Source organism: Hibiscus syriacus, unplaced genomic scaffold (assembly GCF_006381635.1).
Source record: "Hibiscus syriacus cultivar Baekdansim isolate YM2019G1 unplaced genomic scaffold, ASM638163v2 tig00110745_pilon, whole genome shotgun sequence".
NCBI classification, from domain to species: Eukaryota; Viridiplantae; Streptophyta; class Magnoliopsida; order Malvales; family Malvaceae; genus Hibiscus; species Hibiscus syriacus.
Window position 1 is genome coordinate 662,043 of NW_024062847.1, and position 17,756 is coordinate 679,798.

Sequence of the window (17,756 nt, forward strand, 5' to 3'; positions counted from 1 at the left end):
GATTCTATTAAAACCTATCTCGAGTGACATAGTGGTGACAATCCCTTTAGGCAGGGTGCGAGGGTTAGTCGAGTATATAGAAATTGCCCGCTAAAGATACAAGAAATTGAATTTTTGGAAAACTTGATAGAGTTTCCTTTCAAGAAATTTGAGATAATTTTGGACATGGATTAATTATTCTTTCATTATGCCATTGTGAACTGACGCTTAAAGTGATTAACTTTAAAGGACTCAGAAGGGTATTGAGATAAAGTAGTCAGTGAAAAGGATAAATTCCTTATCTAATGTGATTTTAGATATTTTTGTCAAGAAACTATTGCTATAATACTGCAAAGCTTTTTTAGCTAATGTAGTGGATACTCGAGCTTTTATAGTTCAATTGGAAAAATATTCTTATTCATACGGTTCAAGAGTATCCAGATGTATTTCCAATAAGATACTTGGTTTATCTCCATATTATGAGGTAAAATTTAAAATAGAGGTGCTATTAGGTACCACTCTTGCACCTATATTTATGACCCCATATAAAATAGCATCTACTGAACCTAGAAGTTAAAGACATAGTTACAAGAATTATTAGATCAAAATTTTATAAGATCTAGTATGTCACCTTAGGGAATATCAACATTATTTATGGGGAAAAAAGATGGATCTATGTGATTATGCATAGATTATTGACAACTAAATAAAGTAATCATGAAGAATAAGTATCCTCTCCCAAGGATTGATAATCTTTGATCAACTAAAAAAGTGCAGTTGTGTATTTCCACGATTGATATTCGATATAGATATCATCATTTAACGAATAAGAAAGAAGATATTCCAAAGATAGCTTTTCGGACTCTGTATGGACACTATGAGTTCGTAGTGATGTCGTTTGGTTTGACTAATGGTTTTTCGACATTCATGGGTTTAATGAATTGAGTATTTTTAGCTATACTTGGATCAATTCATGGAAGTGTTTATTAATGATATTATGTTTTATTCTAAGTCAAAGGAAGAACTTAATTCACATCTTCGTATAGTTTTTCGAGCTCTATGAGACTAAAGGTTATATGCTAAATTGTCAAAGTGTGGATTTTGGTTGTTTGAGTTGCATTTCTTAACTATGTTGTGTCAGTATAAGGGATAAGAGTGGATCTCAAGAAAGTAAAAGTTATTGTTGAATGGAAAACTCCATTGAAAATTTTTGAAGTTTGGAGTTTCTTAGGACTTGCTTATTATTATCGAAGGTTATTAAAGAATTTTTGATAATTGTCTCCTCACTTACTAGGTTATTAAGAAAGTATATGTCATTTATTTAAATAGATAAATTCCAATAAGGCATTGAGACACTAAAGAAGCTTTTTAATAGAAGCCTTAATGCTAGTTCAACTAGATCCAGAAAAGATTATTTGATTGTGTAATTTATAGTGATGTGTTTCATAATGGTTTGGGATGTGTACTAATATAGGAAGGAAATTTTGTAACTTATATTTTAAGGTAGCTTAAGACACATGAAAGAAATCATCTTGTTCATGATTTAGAATTTATGGCAGTGGTATTTGTTTTGTAGATATAAGCGGCAATATATGTATAGTGAATGGTGTTATATCAATATCGATCATAAGAGTCTAAGTATTTGTTAACTAAAATGGAGTTAAACTTGAAATAAAGAAGATGGATATAATTTCTTAAAGACTATAAATCGGTCATTGATTACCATCCAGGAGATGCTAATGTTGGTAGCCGACGCGTTAAGTTGAAAGACATATTTTGCCATAAGAGCCTTGGATGTGCCATTATTTTCTTAAAGGAAAATGAGTATTGATTATAGAATTAAAGTTAGAGCCTACTTTAAAGAATTGAGCAAAGAAACTCTAAAGAAAGAACTGAAAGTGTATGTTAAGGATTGAACAAGTGGAAAAAGATGAAACTAAAGACTTTAAAGTTAAGTCAGATGGATGCTTATACTATTGAGAAAGAGTTTATATTCCAAATAACAAAGAACTGAAGAAAGAACTTTTCTCTGAGACACATTATAGTCCTTTGATCATGCATTCAGGTGGAAACAATATGAATTGTGACTTAAAGAGTCGATACTGGTGGCCAAATATGAAAAGAGTTATAACTGAGTTCGTTTCTAGGTGCTTAAAATATTAGCAAGTCAAAGTAGAACATTAACTACTCTCGGGATTATTGAAACCAATTTTGATTCTTTATGTAACACTTATTTCCCATATACGTTTTTGTACACAAGTCACATGTGTAACATGAATTTTAGAAACATTTCCTTATTTGCAAACCCATAAAATTTTGTTTCAAAAAATAAAACATTTTTACATAATAATAACAAAAACGTTCATTAACTATTAGTAAGTAAAATAACCTCAAAGTTCCAACATTTTAAATACTACAACCTTATAAGTCAAATACATTTCCAGAGCATTTTTATAAGTCTATTACATTCCATCTAATAATATCAAAAGTAGACATATTTGTCATACAGTTACTGATGAGGCAACCTTTGATTGATGCTATCAGCCGCACTCCTTACTTCGCTAATATGATACTAACTACGTATGAAACCAACACGCTAAGTATTTACTTAGTGAGGCATAAAAATATAAATGAAGTGTAACTCATACATAAGTATATCATGACTATCAAAATACGAATTAAATTGTACAATTCATAAGAGTAATTAAAATTGGCTTAGTAAACCAAGTTCCTTTCACCTAACCGGTGAAAATATATTTAGTATGCCCAGCATACCTATCTATTAATATTTTTCCAAATTTTTCCTTTCATTTTCCCAATGTATGTTAAATTAGAATACAAGGTACATGAGTTGCACCTAACTGTCGAAATGGTAATCCATAAACTTATTATGAATTCCATGAATGAACATATAGTGTCAAAAATGTTCATTCATAAACTCATTATGAATACCATGGGTTGCACACATAGTGCCGAAAGTACACATAGTAATGATATGAAAATGCAACATAGGCATTAAACAAAATCAACCAATAACCATCATATGAAAATGCAACTTATGCATTAAACAAAATCGATTGATAACCGTCATACAAAAAGTATGTCGAAATGCACCTATGAATCTCAATGCACATACAATGGACCTTTAAGTTAAATTGACAGATTAAATATTTATTTCTGAAACATTGATAACTGTTAAAACAATTATGAAAGTTCATCCATTCCTTTTTGAGCAACTCATACTCTAAAATTATGCATACAATCTCTCACGCACATACAATCATACTCTCATGCATACAATCACAGGTTAACATTCTAACATCAATCACTGGTTAACATTCTAACATTCTCCCCGCTCCTTCGACTCCTTCTTCTTTATTAACAAGGCAATACATGCAATTGGTCTATAAATAATTCAAATGCTCCCTTTGTCAATGATTTTGTAAGTCTGTTTGCCACCTGATGACAAGCTGGAACGTAGTTTACCTGAAGTTGTTAAGCTGCAACTTTCTCACGAATAAAGTTCACATCCATGTCTACATGTTTTGACTATGCATGATACACTAGATTTGTACTTAAAGCAACAGTACTTGTATTACCACACCAAATAACAGGTGTGTTGCGATTTTCTACTCCAAGCTCACCTAATAAGGAGCCCATCCATGTAACTTCAGCAACAGCCTCTGCAACACTTCGATATTCAACCTCCATTGTAGACCTGGAGACCGTTTTATGTTTCCTCGAGTACCACACTATAGGACATGGACCAAGAAACACCACATGTCCAGACACTGACCTCCTGTCATCAAGGCTACCTCCTCAGTCAGCATCAGCAAACGCAACAATTTCAAGTGATTTGCCAGCACAAGAAAATGTGAGACCATAGTTTAACATTCCAGCTAAGTATCAAAGTATCCTCTTCACTGTAGCCAAATGCAACTCACATGGAGAATGCATTACTGAGCAGCCTTGTCGACACTAAATGCAATATCGGGTCACATATGACACGCATAAAACAAAGCATTAATAATGTTGCGATATTCTCGTGCATTTGTTAATAGTTCTCCAACCTCCTAAGTCGATTTTGGAGACCCTACCATCAGGGTGGGTGTGGGTGTAGCATGCAGTAAATATGTCATTTCTAAAAGCTCGAGTATGTATTTATTTTGAGACAACACCAAAAACTCCTTCTTACGTTTGACTTCAATTCCCAAGAAGTAGGACAACTCTCCTAGATCCTTCAAGGAGAATTCCTGATTCAAGGCTTGTACCACATCATTAATGGCATGTGAAGAAGCACCTGTAAGTATGGTATCATCAACATAAACAAGGATGTATGTATAACAACCTCTATTATTCTTAACAAACAGTGATACATCAGCTCGAGATTCACTAAAGCCTAATCAAATCAAACTGGATTTAAGCTTGTCATGCTAGTTCCTTGGTGATTGTCTCAATCCATACAGTGCTTTATTAAGTTTGCATACAAGCAAACTACCATCATCAACATATTCCTCGAAACCAGATGGTTTCTGCATAAACACATCCTCGGTCAGGTCACCGTTTAAAAAGACATTATTCACATCAATTTGTCTTAAGGGCCAACTCTTTGTAACTGCAATTGAAAGAACTACATTCAATGTAGGAAACTTAACAACATGACTGTATGTTTCCTTAAAACCATAACCTGGTACTTGTGAATATCCTTTAGCAACAAGGCAGGCTTTATGTCTTTCAACAGATCCATCAGCCTTCCTTTTTATTATAAACAACCACCTGCAGCCAATAACCTCACGTCCTGAAGGAAACTTGACAAGTGATCAGGTCTTTTTTTCTTTGTAATGCATGAACTTTAGCTTGAACAACTTCTTTCCAGCTATGAACTTTAGCTTGAACAACTTCTTTCCAGCTAGAAGTCTTAAGTGCTTCATAAATGTCAACTGGAACTTCATTAATAGCAGCAGTCGTATAAGCTTTTGGCTTAAATATGCCACACTTACTTCTTATCATCATTGGATGCGTGTTTACTTGAGCACTATTCAGATTGCATGTATTTTCTGCAGGTGTATGCAATTGATTCACCCATTGATCATTACCATGATTACTGGCAACATCATCTTGACCAGCATCACCAGTATCTTGATCAGTATATGAGGCTTCACCTGGTACTTGATGCTAAACACCTGGCACAACATTTGTATCCTCTGCCATCACAGAACTAGAACTAACACCAAGTGAATTATTACAGTCTCCACTAGTACCAGCCACAGAATCATGGCCTAATTCTGCAGTGCTTCTTCCACTAAGCAATTTTCTAACATCGGTTACCACTTTTAGTGAGTTGGGACAGTTCTTTATGTTTGATGTAGTAGGCACATGATCACTCCTTCCTACAAAGTGAAACTGCCTTTCATCAAACACCACATGTCTTGTTATATAGATCCTGCTATCTTCAGCAAGACATTGAAACCCCTTGTGCTGCATACTGTAACCTAAAAACGTGCAAGGCTTGGACCTGAAATCCAACTTATGCTTCAGATAAGGTCTCAATTGAGGGAAGCAAAGAAATCTAAACACCTTCAATTATCCATAATCGGGTTTCCTATGGAAGAGTTTCTTAAACGATGAAATTCCTTGCAAGACCCTTGTAGAAAGCATGTTTATCAAGTGAAGTGCAGTAACCACTGCATATGCCCAAAATCTGACAGGCATTGATGCTTAAGCAAGTAGAAATAGGGCGAGTTTAATGACATGGTGATGCTTGCGTTCGACCACTCCATTCTGCTCGGAGGTATGTGTGCATGTAAGCCTATGTGTGACGCCCTTACTCAGTAAGTGACTCGATAACCTGCGATACTCACCTCCCCAATCACTTTGCACAACCTTTATAGGCAAGTAAAACTGAAACTTAACCATTTGCTGAAACATCACGAACGCATTAACTTCTTGAGCCTTATCTTTTAGCAAATACAACCATGAATGTCTGGTACATACATCAATAAATGTTACATAGTATTTGTAACCATTCGAGACAACAAGTGAGGGTCCCCAAAGATCTGTAAATATTAATTGAAAGGGAGTATCATACACATTTATAGATGCATAAAATGATAACTTGTGACTTTTTCCTAGATGATAGGCAACACATGTTTTATTGATACTTGAGGGCAAGCTTACATTCAATTTCTTGCAAACTTTTACTAGGCTATCATGCGAGGGATGACCCAAACTACTTCCTTAGAACAATCTCCAAGTGATGAATCCACAGCAAAGGAGTATTAACCACCATCTTCTTTACCTCGAAGTAACATTGCACCAGTCCTTTTATCACAAACACATCACTCATGTGCATGGAATTCAAAGAAAATGTTGTTATCCCTAGTAAGCTTTGACATAGAGAGTAAGTTCTTGGTTATTCTTGGCACATGCAATAAATCGGTTAAAAGCAATACATGAGAAGATGTATGTAAGGGAGATTGCCCAACGGACTTAACATCTAATGCAACACCATCACCAATGCTCACAAGCTGCTTGTGGCTTGTGACAGCTTGATTTCTGACTAGCACCACAATCACAACCAATATCCTTATTATTGTTAGCATCATAGTAAGTAGTACTTGACTCATTCTTCGAGTATGAGTTACTATTTACTATAACTCCAGGAAAGTCTTCATCAAATCGATGCCAACATCGATCAACCAAATGGCCATTCTTCCCACACAATTGACACTGCATCCGAGATCTACCTCGTCCTCTACCAATTGATCGACCACGCGAGTATGTCTGACAAGAAGTAATCGATCGCTCAGACTGATCTACTTCTTTACTTGACATTTGTCCTTGAGCAACATGAGCACTCATGGGAAGTGAATCAAGTGGATCACAAAACCTAGCCAGTTGAGTCTCAGCATCCAGCAACATGGTCTAAATATCATCAAGAGACATTGACTCTCGCATGGTGGTTATAACAGCTACAAAAGGTTGGTATTCGCGAGGCAATCCCTTCAAAATATTGGCAACCTGCATTGCCTGAGACACAACACTGCCATACGATGCTAGAGCATCGCAAACTTCTTTAACTCTAGTAAGATACACTCGCATTGATTCATCACCTTTTTTGAGCGACTGGAGATACAGGCTAATAACAACAGTCGTAGATCTGTTCGAGAAGAACTGAAGAACCATTCACCAGACTGCAGAAGCTGTTTCAACACCCACAAACTGAGGCAACAACTGTGGACTTATCGTTGACAATAACCAGGATGCCAAAGCACTATCCTGCGCAACGAATTCCTCATACTGCTCATTCGGTATATCTTCACCAGCTTCATTAAGCACTGTCTGTGATGGAGCAGACATTGAGCCTGTAAGTAGTCTTTCTAATTTATTACTACGAATGGTGAGCAACACTTGTTGCTTCCACAGTATAAAATTTACTTCATCAAGGATGACATTAACCTTCTTATTAGATAATGTATTTGTATTCCTCGACACATTCTCCATTGAAGAAGCCAATATATCAATGTTCATGACGATTATCTTCCTTCTTTTTCTTTTAAGTAGCGAAAGCACAAGAAAACTGCCTGAATCATTTGGCGAAAGTTACCATGTTGAGATTACAAGCAATGTATTTTAACCATAAAATATGATATGTATTTACAATGCATCACCTATTGTTATATACATACTTGTATTACTGAGCTGGTTGTAACTGCTATGTAGTTTTAACAGTCTCAACTAACTTCCCTAATAGCATCCTAACAGCCTGCAACTAACTCTCACTCTCTCACGCATACAATCTCTCACGCACATGCAATCATACTCTCATGTATACAATCACGTGTTAACATTCTAACATCAATCACAGGTTAACATTCTAACACTCTATAACTAGGGGACTATTTTATAACTTTTAAAAGTTAAAAGACTCAACAACCTATAGTTGAAAGACGATATGTGTGCTTTACCCTTGTTTAGTTTGTATTATTTCATTATTTTATGTAAACTTCAACGAAAGGTGGTTTAGTTTTTAGGTGGTTGGGTCTTATCAAAGACACAAAACCTCACGACATTACATCAATGGCCGTGATACCAAAACTTTCTTCATCCCTACCACCATTATAAATTATCATAACTGCATTACCCTTTACACCCTCTCTTTATTGTTATTTTTTATCCCTTTTATGTTTCTTTGATTCTCTCTCTATCCCCTCAACTGATGAGTTTTACTTTCTCAAGGAAAGCTCACATTCTCTCCCAGTTTGAAGAGATTAGCAAATGTAAGAAGACATGAATCTATCCAAAAATGGTGAGTCTCAGGTCCCTCCTGGCTTTAGGTTTCATCCTACAGAAGAAGAGCTTCTTCACTATTATCTCAGAAAGAAAGTCGCTTATGAAAACATAGACCTTGATGTTATCCAGGAAGTTGATCTCAACAAGCTTGAGCCATAGGATATTCAAGGTACCAACAATTTAACCACAAAAGTTTTTCTTTCCTAATTTGAGTTCATTCTTTAATTGGATTGTGCAGAGAAGTGTAGAATAGGAGGGTTCACCCTGCAAAATGATTGGTATTTCTTCAGCTATAAGGATAAGAAATACCCCACCGGATCCCGAACCAATCGTGCGACGACTGCCGGATTCTGGAAAGCAACTGGCCGTGATAAGATCATATATAGTGGCTTTAAGAGAATTGGGTTGAGGAAGACATTGGTTTTTTATAAAGGAAGAGCTCCACGCGGTCAAAAATCTGACTGGATCATGCATGAGTATAGGCATGCGATAACACTTCCCATGTTTCTTATGTAAGCATTCCTCTTTTACTCTTTTTGTGTTATAATTTATAGGGTTAATTGCACTAGATGTCCTCAACTTATTAATCAAATTTTCGATTGACCCTTTATACTATTGTAAATTATCTTTCGCTTGAATCCTTTAGTATCTTTCTAATCAAGGCTTCTACAAGTTTAGCCGACAAATTTGTCTTTTTTAATAGTTTGAGGTGATCACAAAATTCTGAATCTTTCTTAGTCATTGATAATGTACACACCCTATAAACGCAATTGCTTGAATCCGAAACTTCTAAAGAAAACAATATTTTCTTTTACCACTAAGGTTGTTTAATGGGTTCAGAATGACATAATGATTCAATTTGAATGATATTTTTTGTTTGAGGAATCAATTGGAATATTGTGAAATTTAGGGACCAGTTTTGAATTTAACCTCCTTGTTTGAAGATGTCTGATGCAATTGGCCCTAATCTGTATAATATGTATGTATAGTATGGTATAATATAGAATAAATATTGTAGTATATTCTTAATCAAGCATTTGGTACAAATATGGATGGGTACAGGCTTCCAATCCCATTGGGGAATCGGTGGGTGAAAATGGATGGGTGATTTGCCGTGTATTCAGAAAGAAGAATTATCTGAAAACCCTAGGGAGTCCTAAAAGTTCGTCCTCCACTTGTCATGATTTGAAGACACAGATGGTTTGCTCAGGGGGCAACGATGGGGTTCTACATCAAATTTTTCATTACGCGGGAAGTACTTGCAAGATGGAGAATGATTCATTCACCAACACCAACAGCATCCCCAGCAGCAGCAAAAATAATCCCAGACTGCTCGTAGCAAAAAACGTAGGAATCAACGATCTGTTCCATGAAAGGTTCATGCATCTCCCCAGGCTTGCAAGCCCAACTCTCCCGTCACTTTGTTCGATCAGCCAAGGTGGTGGTAATAATGAGTCCAAAAATGGCGTTAATGACTGGGTCACGGTGGACCGACTGGTGGCATCCCAGCTAAGTGGTGAAGTAGAGACAAGGGAGCAACTAACATGTTTTAGTGACCCTAATGCGGTTTTTAGTCTTGGTCACGATGATGATGATATTCAATTATCGCATTTAAATTTGCAGAGATCAAATCAAAACTCACAGGTCTACAGCAACGACAACGATCTATGGAGCTTAAGCAAGTCACCGTCATCACCATCTTGATCGGATCCCTTATGCCATCTGCCGGTATAATTTAAGAAGTACATGTCATGATCATACGAGTCCTGTCTTGATTATGTATATATGTGCACATGCATTTGTGTTTGTATTAGTACGAGATGGGGTGGCATTGTCAGGTCATTTTTACTCTTTACTTAATATAGATGCCATCGGTTTAGGAATGGTGGATATAGGGATTAATGCGTTCTATTTTCTACTTGCAATCATTTCCAACGGGTTTTTGGTCTTATCCTTATTCGTTAAACAGAGTTGGATTAATATGATCATAGCATAGTGCTGACTTTTAGGGTCTTTCTCTTTAAAAAAAAACACATAATTGCATCACATCGGAAAAGTGGCCACTCACTTATCGTTAATTTGCAATTCTTTTTAAAATAAAAAAATGAGTAGAGAAAGAAAGATTAATTGTCTTTGATGATGATGGTGTCGAGGAAGATTGAGCATTTGCGGTTACTGTTATTCTCACCCAACAAGTTTTTGAGGAAAAAAAGGGAGTTAGGTTAAGATGTTGCACAAGAAAAAAACAAAAGAACGCACAAGCCTTTGGCCAATCTGCATTTCATTTGTCTTCTACACTTCATCTTGGGTTAATTGATTTCAATAATTTTCACCATGGGATGTTCCAAATGAAACTAATAGGAAATTAAGAGGCATTCAACTCTTTACATCTGCTTTACCTTTTTCTGTTTCTACTTCAACAACCATTGCATGGTGATTATGACACCTTCCAAGTACATGAAATTGATAACGTATACAAAGAATGGGTAAACTATTTTTTATCACTAAATTATTATAGTAATTTTATTCTGACCACTGAACTATAAAGTTTATCAATACGGTCCCTTAACTATTAAAATAATTCCAATCAAGTTATTGATGGTTAATTATTAACGACAATGTTGATGTGTAAGTTAAGTAAACTTGTATAATTACACATTTAGTTCTTTTTATTTACATATTATATCATTTTAATCTTATTTTAATTCTCATAAATTCAATCTTTTAATCAGATGATGACACGTGTCATAATCTTATTACAAAAAGTGTTAGATAACTACGGTGGGAACACGAGGAATCAAACCTGAGAAAGGAAGATTATGGTCGACACATTTTCTATTAATGGTTATTTTAATTGTAAAAATTAAAAGAAACAAAGACGGGGTTAGGGAGAATAAAATTCGGGTCTGCTGTGGTATAAGAATGAATTACCAGTGAGACAAATTATATATATATATATAACAGTAATTAATAAACTATTAATACAATAATATATAATATTAAATTCTTATTTAAAAAAAAATTAAATAAGATATTAATATAATTAGTATTATTATATTTTCATAATAATATTATTTAATATTTAAATATATTTACTAATAATAATATTATTATTTTTAATATTATTTTCTAATGCTTATAACATTTGAAAAATAATAATATAAATTTTTAATAATGTGTAATATTATTTTATTTTATTTTTTAATAGAATATTATTTTATTCATTTAATATTTAATATAGTTATTGTTCCTAAAGCTCGTGGGTTCAAGCACCAGCGACTACAAGAAGGTGATTGAGCGCTGATTGTCAAATGGATGAGAATATTTAGAACATATACTATTTTTTAATCACCTTAGCTTCATCAAAAAAATATTTATATAATATTTTAGTTTTATTTTTGAAAAAAATAAATTATTAAGATATTTATAATATAGTTTTGTAATATAATAGTTTAATTTTAATAAGTAATTAATATTTTAAAACTATTATATTATATTATTAATAAATATTAGTAATAACTATATTTTAAATACTAAACAATATTTTTTAAAAATAATAAACTATATTAATTATATTAATAATTTATTATATATTATTAAAATAATAATATAATATATTTTATATTATATATTAATAATGTATTAACTATAGTTTAAACTACATATAATATGTTATCAGTCTTAAACAAGTATTGGATTTAAGTTAATGGTAATGCAGGTCGATATCTTAGTAGGCCCTAATTCATATCTCTCTATTTCATTTAATTTTCACCGATAAGATAACCTTTGATAAAAAAAATTATCAATTATTAATCAATTGTTGGACTTGTCTCAAAAGTTAGTGGTTTATTTTAAATCATTTTAATAATTTAGGGTTTTGATTGACAAAATTCACAATTTAGTTGTTAAAATAGAACAATTACAATAGTTTAGTGATCCGCCGGATAGTTTACCGGAAAGAATTCAATTAGCGTTTTCGAGACATGTAAAGCAAGCTGTTGAAAGTAGCAGTTTGCTTGTACCAGAAAATTAAATTAAATTGAATTACTTAGTGCCGATAATCTCAACATGCTCTAACCACAACTTCGATATGTGTAGACCCTTTTCCTAATATTTATCCCAGATGTAATTAAGAAGATATTTAGATGTGATGAGGTCTATGTTGCACTGATATGTATATAGGGACGGATGCAAGGATATGGATTGGAACGGGAAATGATAATTTCTAAAATTAGAGGATATAGGGACGACAAGGATACGACATATAAAAATTTTAAAATTATAAATAGATGTAAATAATCATAAATAAAGTCAATATTTCTTAGAAATTTGGTGTAACATCCTAATTTAAATCTCATTAAATATCCTAACATTTGAGAATTTTTTTCTAAATCCCTAACTTAATTTTGGTGGTCAATTTTAAAATATTGCAAACACTGTTTCCAGATTCGAAATCCCTAGAAAGATTAGGTATCAACTGACAATTAGACCAAAAATTCTTTAAATACTATTCTCACTCTTCTTCCTCCACCCGCGGTGGTCAATTTGAAAATAATGAAAAACTTGTTTCCAGATTCGAAATCCCTAGAAATCTCAGAGATCAACTGACAATTAGACTAAAAATTATTTAAATACTATTCTCACTCTTCTTCCCCCACCCCCGCACGGCCTGTTTCTTCTTCCTTTTCTTTCTTTCTTTGTTTTCATAAAATCTAGCCGTCGTTCATTCATTCTTCACTGTGCCGCCGCCGTTCGCAACCTACTGCAGTCAAAATTACCCTTGGGGACGTCCCCAGTCGTTCCCGTGCCGGAAACGTATTGGATACTTGAAATGGGTTCCTTTTTCATCCCGGTGCTTCATAAGATTAGGTCCTCCATGGACCAATTTAGGTAAAATTGTCAAGAAAAGGGATGAAAAATTTATTTATAAAAAGAGAATATAATTTATATTATCTGAAAAGTCATCTCTGGATGATATATAATTTTATCAAAGTCTTCCTTTGTTAGGGCTCAAAACTATTTTTCTAATATGGAAGTTGCAATATCCACAGATCTAGGTAAGTAATATCGAGTAGTAGCTATTCATGTAGTTAGTTTTATACCAATAAGAAGATTTTTTGACTGAGTCTTGCTTAAAATGAGACTTAAGTGTAATTGGCCAATTGAATTTAATATAAAGTTTTAACTCATTAAATAATTAAAATACCTTTTGAAGTGTAAAGTCACGAGAATTGACAAATAAGGTTGACCTTATTTCATGAAAGAGTAATTGGACATAAAGTTTCAACTATTGACCTAGAGTGATGTAAGGGTTTTGTTATTGGCATTAGTGGTTAGAATAGGAGTTTACATTGGTTTTAGTAGCGTAAGCATGATTGCTTGTATGGTCTTAGTGGTGTAAACATAATTCTTTGTGTGGCCTTGGTGACGATTGTTTATATACATATTCAATGCATCTATATATGTAGCCTTAGTGGTGACTAACATATATATATAACGATACAGCCATGGTGACTGAATAAATATTTATCTAATGTAGCCTTAGCGGCGAGATAAAAAATACGTGTATATTATTACTGCCCTAGCGACGAGATATGTATGGACATGTGATATCACTAATACACGTGTAGATTATTGCTGTCCTACTGAAGATTTGTAGATATGTTTTAAATGCTTATTAAACTTATGATTTGGATTTATGATGGTTTTGATCTAAGTTGAAAAACAAAAATAACATTTTAAGTAATGGTAGTTTCGGTGTGAATATCTGATATCACTTATACACATGTATACTATTGCTATCCTAGTGACGATTTATAGACATTTTAAATGCTTATTAAACTTATGATTTGGATTTATGATGACTTTGATCTATGTTGAAAAACAAAAAACATTTCAAGTAGTGGTCGTTTCGGTGGTCTAATATGACACACTAGACTCGATCAAATTTAAGGTGTTACACCAAGGTAATAAGATGTATCAAGATCTAAAGAATTACTTTTGTTAAGTATTGTGTCAAGTGAAAATGAAGTATTGATTGTCTTCCGGATTGCTTCAACCAATCACTATTCTGCAATAAAGAGGGACAGAGTCACGATGGACTTCGTGACCAGAGTTTCATCCAAAACCTGTCTTACAAAATAAAGGGGATACGTTGGAGGCACGTACTGTTTGATCGTTCAAGAAATGAACCAGGATAGGTGCATGATGGGGCCTGATAAGGCAGAACGTAACATCCAGGAAGGTACCAACAATTTATTAATCAATGTTTTCCCTTTTTCAATTTTCTTGACTTGGGAACTTAACCTGCTGATTGTTCTAACCATAACCAAAATAATACTAAATAAACTTTTGTTCAACTCAACTTTCTCCATACCTGTGTTTGCAGTTTGATAGTCAGATGTAAGGTTGGTACTTTAGTTTTTATTTAAGTCAAACATATTATGAAGCAGTAGGCCTTGAAAGCTTCGGCTAACTTTTTTTTATCAAACAGGCTAACCCATTAAGGCCCAAACCATTAGCCCAATACTCAGCAGAGCAGAACCCTTCGGAACTTAACAATCAGATAGTGATTTCCATATTTAAATAGAATGAGATGAAAATGGAAGTTTAAGGAATATAAGAACTAAACTCGTTGACCTAAGATGCCAATGAAGTGTACTCTATACCGTATTGATATTTATCAGTCTTATGTCCACGTTAATATAAGCAACAACATTAAGCCGAAAGACGAGTTGTTTCCAGAAACCCACAACTACTACATGCTCGGCAAAACTAATTGCATTTTACAATCAACGACGTGCTATCCTCCAGCCCTCTAGTTACCTTGTGTTTTCAAATGTCCTTCATTAATTGCCACGATCAATAAGATAATGGCAATAAAAATGATCACACAATGAAACAGCACGTTAAGAATTTTAATGGAAAATCCTAAAAGAAAAAAAAAAGTTATGACTAAAAGAAGAAAAATTCACTAATGTCGAAAAAAAATACAAGAGGATTGTGGTTACACACGACACGACCTTCAAAGCTTAATTGACCAATTTCTAACCACGATCTTTAATATCTACTATAAAGGAAATTTGCCTAGCAAGAAATCTAAGCAAACTAGGTTTACTTCAAAATAAAAGAAGAATAGTCTTGTATTGATTTAGTATACGATAAGATCCATACCGTGGCGCTTCGCCACCACACCCCAGCCGAGATTAGTTCAGCCTGAGGACCTCCTCATTCACATTTGTGAGCACCATTTTATTTTTTTAATCTTACCCATGCTAGTGCCTATACATCCCACGTGGAGCCACATGCACCCCATATGCCATTTCCAGCTCCCCAGCAGAAGACTCACGCATGAGGCACACCCAACAGCAACTTGTGCCTCCCAAGGAAGCCCATAACTTGTCGGCCAGCACGCTCAGTTCCCCATCACCCATGACCTGCTGTTCCACGAGCACACAAACCGGGACTGTTGCCTATCCTCCACCGAGTAACCTCATTCCCCACTTCACCACTCCCAACCAAACACATCAGAAAATCAATAAATTTGTTTCTCTGTTTTAGAATCTTGGTATGGGTATATAACCCTAGAAAAGGAAGCAATGTAAGAACTTTTACGGGGCAATAAATTACAGAAAAAATTTTACTCAGCAATCAAAATCAGAACCTAATATTTGAAGGTATTCGAATGTTTTTCTTTCGTTTAATGATCTTTCTATGCTATTTTTAGAAGAAGAAAATGAAAATGAAATAGAAGTGGGGGTAAGATTTTACCTGGGGTTATTGTGTTCCTCGCTGAATCGGGAAATAGGGGAGAGGATACGAACCAGGTAGTGTAGTTTGGGCATCGATGCCGCCGCGCGTGGTGGCCTGAGTGAAGATTTCGTCTTCTTTGGGTGAGGGGTTGTTGCCGTGGTTGAGAGAAGAAGAAAAAAGAGTTGAGTTAAGGTGAGTTTCGTGCAAAAATAATTCCAGAAAAGGGGTGATATGTTGATATATTAGGATTTTTGGGAAAATCACGTTAAGATTCCTAAAGCTTTAGCGTGTTTAGCATTCTGGTAGCTAGTTTAGGGTTAAATCATTCTTTTTGGTCCTTGCTGTTTAAGGTTATTTGTTTTTTAGTAACTTTTTTGGGTTAATCGAGTCTTAGGTCCCTTCTAGTTTAGCGGGTTTTATGATTTGGTCCTTAGTTTCAGTTTATTTTCTGTGATTTACGAATTGGATACATTATTTTAATTTCGTCATTTGTTGAATGTTTTTTTTCTTTCGAGATTTGGCTACTGATATTTATTTTTTTCCGTTTTAGTCATGTATCTATGGTTTTATTATGATTATGGTGTTTCGATTTTGTTATTTTCTTGTTTCATGACATGATATTTGTTTATTAATGTTTAGGATACCAAGGTTACTATGCATTTATTTTTGTCACCATGTAATGAGTAAAATCATATGTATATTGTTTATTTGTACCATAAACGTATGTTTAAGAGCCTCATTAGCATAGTTGAACTGATTACATAATTGAATTAAGGGCAGTATTTATTTATTTTAAAATATTCAGAAGGGACAGTCTTAAGACAACTAGATGTCCTTTTCCGATATTTTAAAATAAACAAATATCCCACTAGAAAAACCTTAAAAAAATTTGATTGCATTTAAAATTGATTAATTTTGAAGGGAAAAGGAAATATTCACTATTTTAAACTTATCGAGACAATTCGTCTAATTTTATTAGGGATTGAGTCTCGGTATTTTTAAATAATTGAATATCCCTTATTTCTTCTAATAATATAATTAGGATTGATGGGTTTCATTTCTTTATTTGATTGAATAAAAATTATTTTAATATTGAATTCTTGGGAAAATCATTATATTCCTTTTATTTTAGTTAGAAAGAGAAATATTCGTCCTAAAGTATTTTAGGGAGTATTTTCTCTTTAATTGGAAATATGGGAATATTTTCTATTTTTCCTTAGAATTTTTTGTTCTACAATTTTGTTTGGTTTAATTTGGAATAATGGAATCGTAATTTAAATATGTATTCGAATTCTTAGATTTCTACTAATTTGAGACAATATATAATCGAAAGGTACCAATTTTAGGCATTGTGGGGGTGCTCATCCTTCCCCACACGTAACCGAACCCTTCTTATTACTAAAAATGAATTTCTGGTTACAAGTAGATCAGTAAATCTTTTAAAATGATGGTTTTCTTAAAAAAACTCTTTTAAAAGAAAATTTTTGGGTGCTCGACCTAACTAATCCAAAAGGTTGATGGCGACTCCGAAATATTTCTTTTACAGAATCGGGTTTTCACAAAATAAGTCGAGACTCGTCGTATTGTCGAAAATCGGTTACGACAGCTTGGCGACTCCGCTGGGGACGTAGAGGGTCAAGCCTTAAATCGATTATATATTATCTCTATAAGATAGAAATTGAGAATTTGGTTTTATTTAATTTTTTATTCCTTTCAATCGTTATTTAATTTTA

The 17,756-nt window shown here is 33.8% G+C and overlaps 1 pseudogene; it reads left to right on the forward strand.

Annotated features, from left to right (window-relative positions):
• Positions 1–8,256: 8,256 nt before the first annotated feature.
• On the forward strand, positions 8,257–10,005 carry LOC120139392 (annotated as a pseudogene).
• Positions 10,006–17,756: the final 7,751 nt, after the last annotated feature.